Source organism: Ischnura elegans, chromosome 6 (genome assembly GCF_921293095.1).
Source record: "Ischnura elegans chromosome 6, ioIscEleg1.1, whole genome shotgun sequence".
NCBI lineage: Eukaryota > Metazoa > Arthropoda > Insecta > Odonata > Coenagrionidae > Ischnura > Ischnura elegans.
Window position 1 is genome coordinate 109,691,491 of NC_060251.1, and position 12,529 is coordinate 109,704,019.

A 12,529-nucleotide genomic window follows, 5' to 3' on the forward strand; every position below is an offset into this window, starting at 1 on the left:
TTGTGAGTTTTTTAAAATACCTATCCTAGTTTACAGAAAAATACATTTGGAGGCTTCTGGTCATGCTGCTGTGATTTGTTCCCAGGTTTTGAAAGTAATTTACCGAAGGTATTTAAAATAGATCTGAAGTTTGAAGCTAATCTATGTTTCAATTCAATTTTGTGGGTTCATTTATGGGAAAATATAAAAGAATGAGTCTAGTGACTTAGGAATTCTTCCAGGGAGTACAATATATGTGCAGGGACATTTTAAAGTGCATTTATATCATTATAAAGCTGGCATTTGGGTTAATTATTTCAAATATGAGGGTGAAACCCTTGAAAAATCATGTTGAAATAAGCATGTCACAGAATTTGAAGCCAAAGAAAAGAAGTAGCCTCGTAGGGACCTCAGACTTCATTGTGGAAAACCATACTTGGTTGATTACCTGATTACAATTTACTGAGAAGTATGCATTGGTAAATGATGCTTATTTACTTAGAAAAGTTAAGATGGAATAGGTATGTATACCATGAATATTTTTTTATTATTATTGTTGAGGTACAAAGGTGTCAGTTTTATAAGAACCAGAGTGCAAATTTTTTAAAAATAGTTTCATTCAAGGTCTTCTAAACTCATTCTAATAATAAGAAGCCCTAAAGCAACTTGATTTTCAAAGTGTGAGGTAGCATCGAAAGAGAAACCGGCCCATAGGCACTGGCACCATATATAGTGCGTGGCATATTTAAAATTTTTTTAGGATTTCTGATTTCAACCCGTCAAAATATGCTTTGTAAGTATGAAGAAATATTTTCAATTATATTGTTGAATGTGATTTTTTGCACAGTTTCAAATCTGGAATCCAGAAACGCGGAAAACCAGAAATTCGGAACGCTTGAAAATTCCTCTGCGTAGTGTTTCGACTTGCCACCTCATGGATCCACTCTCCGAGCCTTGTTCTGGAATGAGTAGGGAGTTAACAAGCAAGTTTTTTGCCTCCTTCAATGTAGTGTACTTGAATCCATCTGAGATGACCATTGTTCTTAAAGAGGTTGCTTGATGGACCATCTACACATTCACATGTAGCTAGACCTCTGCTCCTTTTACACAACTGATAGGATTTAGACTGTATATTTGCTATCCATCGGTTGCGTACTTTAGTTGCGAGGTGTACAGTGAATATTTCGCAATTTATGGCTGACGTACAGCTGCATCCACGTGTCTGAATGACAAGACGAGCTTTGCTATGTCAAACGCCAATGGTTGATTGGTTATCCAGACCAGAAATCCAGAGAAACCAGAAATCCAGATACCCTTTGGTCCCAAGTTACCTGGAATTGAGGTCCTCAACTGTAATTTCATAGTTGAAAGTATGTATTCAATTTCGAGCATTTATTCTGATGATAAATTCAAAAAAGCACTTGGCACTTAAATGCGATGGTGGTTGGCGTAACATGGGGAAACTCCTTCATGATGCACAAAGGTTAAGAAAAGACTTTGCTGCTTCACAAAATAAAATATATTTGCAACCCTATATATATTTCGATATTTCGAAATATATAATTCGATACCCCGTATCGAAACCGGTCGCAAATATATTTTATTTTGTGAAACAGTGAAGTCTTTTCTTAACCTTTGTGCACTTGACACTTAATTAGCATGTCTAAATTGAAGTTGTATGGGCTGAGTATTGTGAATAATTAATTTTCTGCCAATCTTGTTCATGGAAAAATGCTCATTGTCAGGGAAGGTGCGAGGAGAACGTAGGGTAATGAGGAGTGCAGGGCTAATCAGCATGACTGCACCCTACAAGCACCCAGCACAATATTTTCGGCATAATTACTATTCTAATTCCACTCTAAAATATTTTATTCTTGGAAAGCAGCTGGGAGGGTGGCTTGGAAGGAGTCTTTGGCATAGAAATGGAGTTAAATTCAGTCCAATAGGCCTCTATTTTTTGTTTTTACTTCTAGAAAATATATCGTCTTGTCAATTTGGAAATTTTTTTTATTGCATTTATAGGTCTTCAACGACCTCCAAATGTTAATAAGTGATACGACCGCCACAATAAGCGATACAACGACCTCCAAATCAACCTGATGGTTTTTTCTTAGTTAATCCATTCCACTCAGCATATTTGAAGACGTTGAAATGGAAAATCCGAAAAATAATGAAACATAAGCTGCACCATACTGGCCCTCCTTACCACACCTTTCGTTAATCATGATCCTGTGGTTTAGCTAGTCTGGAGTTAAATTTAACAATGCCGTAACCAGAAAAAAATGGAAAAGGATACATTTTATGGGAGGCATTCAGTCATTTGCAGGGGATGTACTTTGATGGGGACACCTTAAGGTGTCCCCATCAAAGTACATCCCCTGCAAATTTATATATTTATGGGGATGGTTTTACCTCTCATTCTACCATTTGATGCAGCCTTGAGTTTTACCCTCATCTGAACAAACTGGTGTTCTGGTTAAATCAGTCGGTAAGATAGCGAGTTCCCACGTTGAGTGAGTCGGTCAAAAAATAACACAGGCCATTAAAGTAGTTTTGGAAGTCTCACACACGTCTTGATGAGGCTGAATCTTGGCACAATATAATTTTGAAATTATTCTATATTACTTTTGCAGCTAAAATAATTTCTAGGCATCAAAATCTAAGATTTTATGAAGTATATTTCGAGTTTGATTGATGGCAGCTTTGATCTCAGGAAGAAAAAAAATGTGCACTGCCCGGGAATCGAACCCGGGTCGCAAGAATGGGAATCTTGCATGATACCACTACACCAGCAGTGCCGCAGATCTGTGTAGGGTGTTACATCTCAATTTAATTCCTATTATCAATCATGTTTTATCCGAAACACTGTATACTCTTCCTTGGACCAGTTGGACAGATTGGATTCGTTGAAGGGTCGTTATTTTGCGATATCATAAATGTACACTTTCTTTCGATTTTTATAATGGATGTAAGGGTTCTTTGATGTTCCTGGGGTGATTTTTGTGTGACTTGCTGTCTGAAAAGAACGAGTAAGATAACCATCGCGAATTTGTATTTGGAAGACAAGCATATTCTCTTATGGTGACTCACAGTATACGTGTGATAAATTTCAGGTGACTTACCATGAAAAACAAACCTCATGCATCCTGGGTGTGAAGCTATGTGTCTCACTTTTCCTAATAAATTAGCATATACAGTGAGTCCTCGTTTAACGTTGTTGATTCGTTCCTGAAAAAGTCGACGTTAAGCGAAACAACGTTAAGCGATGCAGTATTTCCCATAAGAAACAATGTAAAAAATTTAAATTGGTTCCTAGCCATGTTCCTAACAATCCATTTCTTCGTGAAGAATCCAGAATTTCCCGGGCGAGAATCCAAGGAGGCCAATTATCGGAGCCGTAACTTTAAGCAGACTTCTTGACCAATCGGGAGACACCTGAATCAGGCCAAAATGAAAAAAATCTGAATCTGACACTCGGAAGCACGAGGACGAAGGGCGAGTCAATTTTCGTGATGATATGAATTCTTTAACCCGGCGGAAATCGCGAGAAACATTCATTACCGATTATTCACTTCAGCATGATAACGATTCATTCGAAACGAATTTTCATAACGAAAAGGTTGGGAAGAAGGCATTATTAAATGAAATATAAAAACTAAAAAGAAAGTATTTTTAATGGCGAAACATCGATATTTTCAGTAACAGAAGAAATTTTAACTGTTAAAAACTCGACCGATCTCTCCAGCAGTTGCACCTTCTTCAATTCTTTTAATAATACCAAGTTTTTATTCTAATATCGCCGTTTTTTCTTCACGTCTGAAGAACCACCAGGATAGCCACTCTTCTTCGTGGACATTTTTTTCGGTTGGCATCAGAAAAATATACGGATAATGGGTAAATGAGGCGATAATTATTCGCTCAGATGCATAGTTAACATACGCTACCCACGCCAACCTTTTCAGTCGAACGAAAATTACCAATCGCATTAATATGGTAATATTTACTATACATCAGATGCGCTTGCGTTCTATTCGCCATTCATTTTTTTTTTCGCCGCGCATAATTTGAACAACGTTATCGCGAAGCAATAACGACGTTAAATGATCAAGGGTTTCAATTTTTGGACAACGTTATCGCGAAACAACGTTAAACGGGACGACGTTAAACGAGGACACACTGTATATTGATATTCCGGTGAAATGTTTGAGTATAAACTTGCTTTTAGCGTTGATAAATGATATTTCAGATCCTGAGTTGGTTATCTTTACTATTTTGTCACTATTACACGTGCACCCATCTCATCCGAAAGCTTAAGGATGTATGTGTATTCAAAATGAACGCGGTGAATCGATCGTGTGGCGAAAAGAGATGTCATTTTCTGGAATAACTTTATTCCTGAATCGCCTGAATAATTTCCCTGAAACCTCATTCATTTCATCATATCACCTCGTAGTTGCGGAAAATTCATGCAGATGGCAATTTATGCGGTTGCTGCAGCTGCTGCCATCTTATTTCGATAGAGTGAACCATTAGGGGGCTTTCCTCTCGTGGCTCTAAATTTAAATTCGGCATGCAAAGAGAAATCGCAATGAAGGTATTCTCTTGAGTTTAACTGATGTTGTTTCTTGCAACTCAAATGAAAAATGTCTGTGGCGCGAGGCGCAACAAGCTATTATTGCCAGTATTCCATTGGTAAAATTGCATGGCGCTTATTCTGTTGCTACGAAATATAGTTTTTTTTGCTATAGATGCGGGGTTGTGCACAGAATAATAAATGATAAATTTATTACTCTAAAATGCCTCCAATTTACAAATTTTGTGACGAAAAAAATGAAGGGGCTTTAGGTAGCTGCAGAGGTTAACACAAGAGTGGAAGCTACCACCCTTACATTTAATTACAATGCTAGTCACAAAAAATATTATTTTCTTAATACTTAAGAAATATCTTATTAAATATTGTAAAAAAATATGTAAACGAGATACATCCGATTCGATTTAAAATGGTTAAAATACTTATCCTATCATATAATACATCAAATTTGTGTCTGATTAGTATCTAGGTCCATGGTGATGCCGAAAACATCAGGAAAGCAAGCGCGCAAATAAACTGGCGGTATTATTTTATCCAAAATGATTTTATTATTAAAAATTTCCGTCGGCCTGAAATTATGCATATTATTTTTCAACTTAGGCATGCATCTGTCATTTTATACAATGGCATGCTTAACCTAACCAATGATGAATGAGCATTGAAGCTTTATTGCGTGTTGTCCATGCATTGTGAAACTGGTTCAACGTGTATAAAGGGGTAATTATTTTGACTCCAGTTTTCGTGTGGAGTACAATTTTTTATTTTGATATTATTTTACCATGTTGGTGGTTGTTTTCGGGAATTGCTTCGTATGTAACAATTTCTTACTCGATTTTTCACTCCTTCGACTGGTAGCGTTTTCAAGAGAATGGGAAGGAAACCGTGAGTCACATCATGTGGCGCGCCGAAGGCGCGTAATAGCCGTTCCGGTAAAGCCATGTTTACCCCAACCAGCCAGTGCACAATACAAAATTTTTGAGCGCATATGTAAGGGGGGGAAACCGTTCTCGTCCTGAGCTTATATAGATTTAGTTAAGCCATTGTTGACCTGATTTTGAATTTTCACGGAAGGCGATAGCCGTTGGTCATTAGATTGGGCCAGGAACCCTCTCTCCATATGCGGCTGAGGTTATATCCATCCTCCCTATTGAAGTTGTTAGGCCTTTTCGCTATGTCGACGGATACACGTATAAGGCGCGGATTATATTCTTCCGTCTTCGCCGATACCCGTGTAGCGTTAAACATTATTTTATGTCCAGGGTTGGAAGCGTAATGTTCAGCGACCGCTCATGCGTCCCACTGATGTAGTTTCAAAGCTCTTTCATACTCTTTAAGCCTTTGGGAGATAGAACGCTTGCAATGTCCCACGTAGTACGTCACGTCCTTCCGTGACCCGATCATTGTTGACCCGATGTTGAATTTTCACGTTCTTCCGTGAAAATTCAAAATCGGGTCAACAATGCGTTAACGAAACATATATAAGCTCGGGACGAGAACGGTTTCCCTCCCATTCTCCTGAAAACGCTCCCAGTAGGAGGAGTGAAACGTCGAGTAAGAAAATGTTACCTACGCAGCAATTCCCGAAAACAACGACCAACATTGAGAAAAGAAGGTGCGAAAATCTTCATACGAAAATTATTTTGTAACCTTCGCATTGTTCGTCATCTCCATTGTCAGGTAAAGGGGCCTTGATTGGTTCATTTCCTCACTGTGTTCGTATTAAATAAGCAATGAATCATCTACAAGGTTTCATCAGTAATCCTCAATGTATGCGGTTGCCTAGTTGATGGAAATGGCTCGGCTTCCCTGAATAAGTGAATTTCATTCGCTTTTGGTTGTCTGGAGTGATGTGACGTTACGTCGTAAAATCTGGTTGATTTTTCACGTAAGTCCAGACAAGGGAAATACTCCAACCGTCGGTCACATGCTGGATCAGGGAAAGACTCCACAAACAAGAAAAACAGCTCACAAGAAAAAGGTAGCCAAAAATAATTTACGAGTTATTACCGTACGATATCTATTCAAAGTAGAGTATTCAAAAAATCAGAAGTATTACAGAAAACAATGATAGTAAATTCATGATCCCAAAGGAAACATTACCAGCTAAATACCAGCAGAAAATTGCTCTAAAAATCTCATGCCTCACAAGACATGTGACTCCCAGCAGGTCACGATCAGAAAGAGGCCTTGCCTAAGCAGGACAAGACGGGATGTGAGGGGAGGGATTCTTCCAGGGAGTGGAGGGGTAGGCAGGCGAATTCAACTACGGCGCCACTCTGCATAGCACGGCCGCTCCACAAAAATCAGCCTTCCCTGGTTTTGAGACAACCGCACAGCACCCAGAATTTTCCCCTCAACTTCTGGGTTGGAGACATCAGAGGAATCAGTTCATTGAAACACATGGAGGGGAGGGAGATACTGGGGTGAGGTGTTGGAGGAAGAGAGAGTTGTGATAGGACAATGGTAAAACTTCTCACTCCAAGTGCAATACTAAGGCCTTAGCACCGAGTTCCCCTTGCTTGCCAAGGAGTAAGTATTCCTCCGCAGTAGTCCTATATAAGTCTTGCATTGCAGGTAGGCTGGGTTCGGTGCTGGCTTCGGTGCTGGCTTCCGGTGCTGGCTTTCGGATGCTGCTTTCCGGAGACAGGATTTTACGAGACAGGGTTTTGCGAGACAGGGTTTTGCGAGACAGGGTTTTGCGAGACAGGGTTTTGCTACAGGCGTTTTGCGCGAAAAATCCTTTGCGCGAAAAAACCTTAGCGCGAAAAGTTCTTGGCGGGAGAAGTTCTGCGGATAAGTTCGGAGGAAGTTCGAAGAATTTCTGGGGGGGAGGGGTACCAGAAATTTTGGGGGGGGGGGGGGAACACTAAAAAATGCCACATCCTCTGTGGGAAAATGACCACAAAAATTGCTTGAACTTGTGGACAAAGACACGTCCACCAAGAACTGATTAATGCCAGGAAAACTTATCGAGGCATCACAGGTCCACTGGTTTTCACCCCCACTGTTTAACCCCCCATGAATTTTACAAAAAACCATTATTCAGTGGTTAGAATTGAACTGAATATTGAAAAAAGTTTATTGATTGAGACAATAGTTTTCAAGAAATATCACTCAAAAATAGTTTTAACAAGAACATACATTTTATCACTCTGTAAATGATAACTTCAAGAGTGATGTTTGGAATTCAACAGAATTCTCGAGTAACATGACATAATTACAAGAGTGAGACAAGAAATAATGCTGAATGATATAGAGTAAATTATTTAGTATTACATAGCAAGAAAATAAAATTAATAATCAATATGTCATAATGTGATGCTTGTTTCGGTGTACAGTGAATCAAAATTACAAATAATTATCATCAGCGACTAGAAGGAACTGGGAAGATTTTTATTGGTATAACACCAGGATATCTTTACCAAACTCAAATGTTCCTTCTCTCATCAGAGATATTTTGTGGTTTTTAAAACCAAGTAAGGCAATACAATAACCAACCACTTAGTAAATGGGCAAGATTGGGTTGGTAAAGCAGTTGGGTTCATGAGAACCCTGGGTTGTCCCATTAGTTGGGTTCAACCACCTTATCAAAAATCAACGATTGACAAAAATGGGTTTTAACTTCTACCCAAAATTCGTATTGCAACCCAAGAGAAAGTTAGGGTCGACCAACAAAATATATATCCCAATTTATATAAACAATAAATACAAGGTTATTCAAATATACGCTTATTCACTAAATAATTATTAGTTATCAAAATAGCAGCAAAAATATTCAGCATAATATGTGTCTCACTTAATTGATATACTTTGGCATTATTAATTCTCCCTTTAAACCCTCCATGTTTGTAAATATTATCAGTCCATAATTAATTATCAATAAAGAATCCTCCAAAATTCAACAAGATTTACATAAATGACAATAGATTGCACTAATTTCCTCGATTTTCCAATAAATATTAACAATTTACAAGGCATATGGTATTCATGTCAGCTATTGATCAAGTACTGACTAAATTTAATCAAGATGTGTATATATATCTCTCAGTATTAATTAAACAAGTCAAAAAAGAATCATAGGCGATGCTAACAAAATGAGAACTGAAAATTGCATCAACAAAAGAAATCACTCTAAATTTCACTCTTCAATTAACAATAGAAATAGCTTGAAAAGCTACGTGCTGTTTGCGACAAAATGAAAGTTCATACTTGTGGGGCGATGAAGGTCGCAACTCAACGCCAAAGCCACACTAAAACACAGTAGGCAGTCTTAAGATCAGCTGATCAATTCAATCACTCAGCCATCGATAGAATATCGAACACTGCAAAATCACGACACTTATCACTGTCAAGAATTGTGAGAATGTCCATAAAGTCTTGGTGGAGGAAAGGTGACACAAAACACAATTGAATCTTAATAACTGGGGCCACCTCCACAGCTTATCTGGAAACGAGCCATCTCGGGGATTTCCCCCCAAGTTATTCTCCCGTCCTCTCCCTCCAAGCACCCATAATTCCTCCACCTTACCCCATCTCACAATCACAGTAGACCAACACTAAATTAAATGAGTGAATTAAGCAGATGAGAATAAGCAAGTACAATACAATATTTCAGAACAATTTCAATTACAAGCATAGAAATAGACTTATTATTCATTATTCAAAACAATATTATTAGGAATCAAGAGAAATTCAACACCGAAATCAAGCATCAAATAGTATTTGAGAAAGCAAACATTAGCATTCATTGAGAAAAATAAAAAAAATAAAAAAAAATCAATGATATTTCTCTCCTTTTAATTACTGGAATTAGCAATGCCACCATGATATGCCTTTAAATGAGAAACATGAAAAATTTTCTCTTTCCCAGGAGAAACTTCCAGAATAACTGTTACAGGAGAGAGATACTTTTTAAGGACGAAAGGTCCGTTCCACAGAGGTTCCAGTTTTGCCATTTTCTGTTCACCTTTAGAACTGACAGGATGGTTTTTGCAGAGAACAAGATCTCCCACACAGAAAGTGATTTGGGAGTGAGATTTATTATAGGATTCTTTATACCTATTTCTGGCCTTTTTTAAATTAGCAATAACATGATTCAGGCAGGCTTGCCTGTCATTTACTTTGAGATCATTCTCGAATAAAGATTTTGGAATGTCCCACTGATTAATTAAAGGATGCTTAAGTTCTCTGCCGAAAATTATTTTGGCAGGAGAATATCCACTGCTCTCATGTAAGGCAGTGTTCAGGGCAAAATTTAAGTCAGCCAGCATAGTGTCCCACATATGGTGAGCATTATTGCACAAAATAGCAAGTGCAGATTTTAGATTTCTATGCAATCTCTCTACCTGATTAGAACAGGGATAGTATGGAGAAACAAAAATTTGCTTAACCCCCAGTTGCAAACACATCTCCTTAACGGCATGAGATTTAAAAACTTGTGCATTATCAGACACCAAATATTTAGGAAAACCGAATTTCGGGAATACTCTTTGAGTGAGTATTGAAACAACCGAACCAGCCGTAGCCTTACGAACTGGCTCAAGAAAACAGAATTTAGAAAAACCATCAATAAGAGAAAGTATATATTGGTGTCCACCTTTTGTCAAAGGTAAAGGTCCCACAAAATCAATATAAAGTCTTTCCCAAACTTCAGAAGGATTGTGCGACGATAGCATGCCAGGAGGTGGAGCATTTCTGGGTTTACAAGTTTGACACAGATGGCATTTTCTGACCATGTCATAAACCTCTTTTTTCATGTCCTTCCACCAAAAGTGTCTGCTAATCTTATCATAAGTTTTAGCCATGCCCAAGTGAGCAGACATACTAGAGCAGTGAAAATATTGAAAAATCATAGGCCTCAAGACCGTAGGCAAAACAGCTCTTCCTCGCTTAATTTTAGAATTCCCATAACATAATAGCTGTCCCTTCAGGAAATAGTTTTTGTCGTTCAAGGAATTATTATTAATCTGATTGAAAATATCCTTTAGAACGAGATCAGTTTCTTGGTGTTTTCGAATGTCGACAAATGACAAAGGCAATTTATGTAACACACAAGAATAAGGAACAGCTGACTCCTTATGAGTGTTTGATTCCACATCTAAATGACTATTTGTAGATGAGGATGGCTCAATGCGAGAAAGACAATCTGCGACAGGATTAGATGATCCTCGAACATGATGCACAGTGAATTTATAAGAGGATAATTTAAGCACCATCCTGCCTAATTTGCCCAACTGCTTAGGATGAGAGAAAAGCCATGTCAAGGCACCATTATCAGTGTACAAGTGAAATGGTTTTACTTGTAAGTAAACACTGAATTTTTGAATTCCAAAATGAATTGCGTGACACTCCAATTCATAAGAAGAAAATTTACGTTCATGTTCCAAGAGTGCCTTACTAGCGAAAGCCACAGGGACAAAATCACCATTTACTTTGTGATTCAGAACGGCACCAACCGCCAAATTACTGGCATCGACAAATAAATGAAATTCCTCGTCAAATCGAGGGAAAGATAATACTGGTGGATTGGTGAGAGCTTTCTTCAACTGACAGAAAGCCTCATTTTCAACAGCTGTCCATTGAAAAGGAACATTTTTACGTTTTAAGCGATTCAGTGGCATAGAAATTTCAGAATACCTTGGAATAAATTTGCAGTAAAACCCACAAAGTCCAATGAATCTGGCCACTTCCTTCACGTTTCTGGGAACTGGGAATTGTTCAATTGGTCTCACTCTCTCAGGATCAACTTGCAAGGTTCCATTTGTGATGAGATGGCCCAGAAAAGTGAGTGATTCCACACCAAGCTTAACCTTGTCCTCGCACACCGTCAAACCGGCACTGCGTAGTTTGTTGAGGACAGCATTAACATGAGATACATGGTCTTCAGCAGACTTGGAATAGATACACAAGTCATCAATATATGGATAGACACATGAATATTTCAAATCGCCCAATACTTCATTAATGAGACGAGTGAATATTTGAGGAGAATTTACAAAACCAAATGGCAATCTATTATACTGGTACACTCCGAACGGCGTCACAAAAGCAGTTAATTTCTTAGAATTCTCAGATAATGGTATTTGATGAAAGGCAGAATTGAGATCAAGAACAGTGAAATATTTTGCATCAGCAAGATATTGGAAAGCATGTTCAACAGAAGGTGTTGGATAGCCGTCTGATTTAACAACTTTGTTTAACTTACGGTAATCAACCACTAGTCTTTCAGATCCATCCTTTTTAGGCACTAGAAAAGCTGGCGAACACCAGTTTGAATTGGAAACCTCAATCACTTTCTTATCAAGTAAAGATTGGATGTGCTTCTTCATTAAATTAGCCTTTGGAGGTGACAACGAATAAGGATGGGATCGAATCGGAGTTGAATCTAGCAGTTCAATTTCGTATGTCATAACAGATGTGACCCCCAATTCTTGAGAAATCACATCAGGAAATTTTGACAATAAGCCCTTCAACTTATCACACAACGTGATTTCAGTGGACGACAGAACATGTGATTCGGACGAGTTACTAACTGGCGCCGATTTAAACGCTTCGCAATTGTTTTTAAAAGAAAAAAGAGAATTCGGGGCAATTTCAAAACTGACGTTCGCCGGACGAATAATCATCTTTGAATTACAAATGAAATCCACACCCAGTAACACGGGAAACGGGATTTTAGCTAGATAAAACACGTGGTTCCAAGAAAACTTGCCTATTTGAACCTTGAGTGAGACAGAGGAATTAATATGAAAAGGCTGCCCCGACACAGTGATTAAATCGACGTCAACATTCTTACGAATAACCTTTCTCTGGCAACATTTCAGAGAAGCAAAGAAATCTTCATCACACAATGAAACTGAACACCCAGTGTCAATTAAAGCCTGGCATGGCATAGAATGAAGATTAATAGATAATATTGGCAATCGAGTCGAACACTTGTCACGGACACTCATCAAACTC

The 12,529-nt window shown here is 38.2% G+C and overlaps 1 protein-coding gene and 1 non-coding gene across 2 annotated transcripts in view; one reads left to right on the top strand and one right to left on the bottom strand.

The window, feature by feature from the left end:
* LOC124161498 (sperm-tail PG-rich repeat-containing protein 2-like) overlaps positions 1 to 12,529 on the top strand; it is a 141,859-nt gene that overhangs the window by 50,239 nt on the left and 79,091 nt on the right. The gene's annotated exons all lie outside the window — the stretch shown is intronic.
* Positions 2,707 to 2,777, bottom strand: Trnag-ccc. Its single transcript has one exon. It is a non-coding gene; the product is annotated as a tRNA-Gly (tRNA).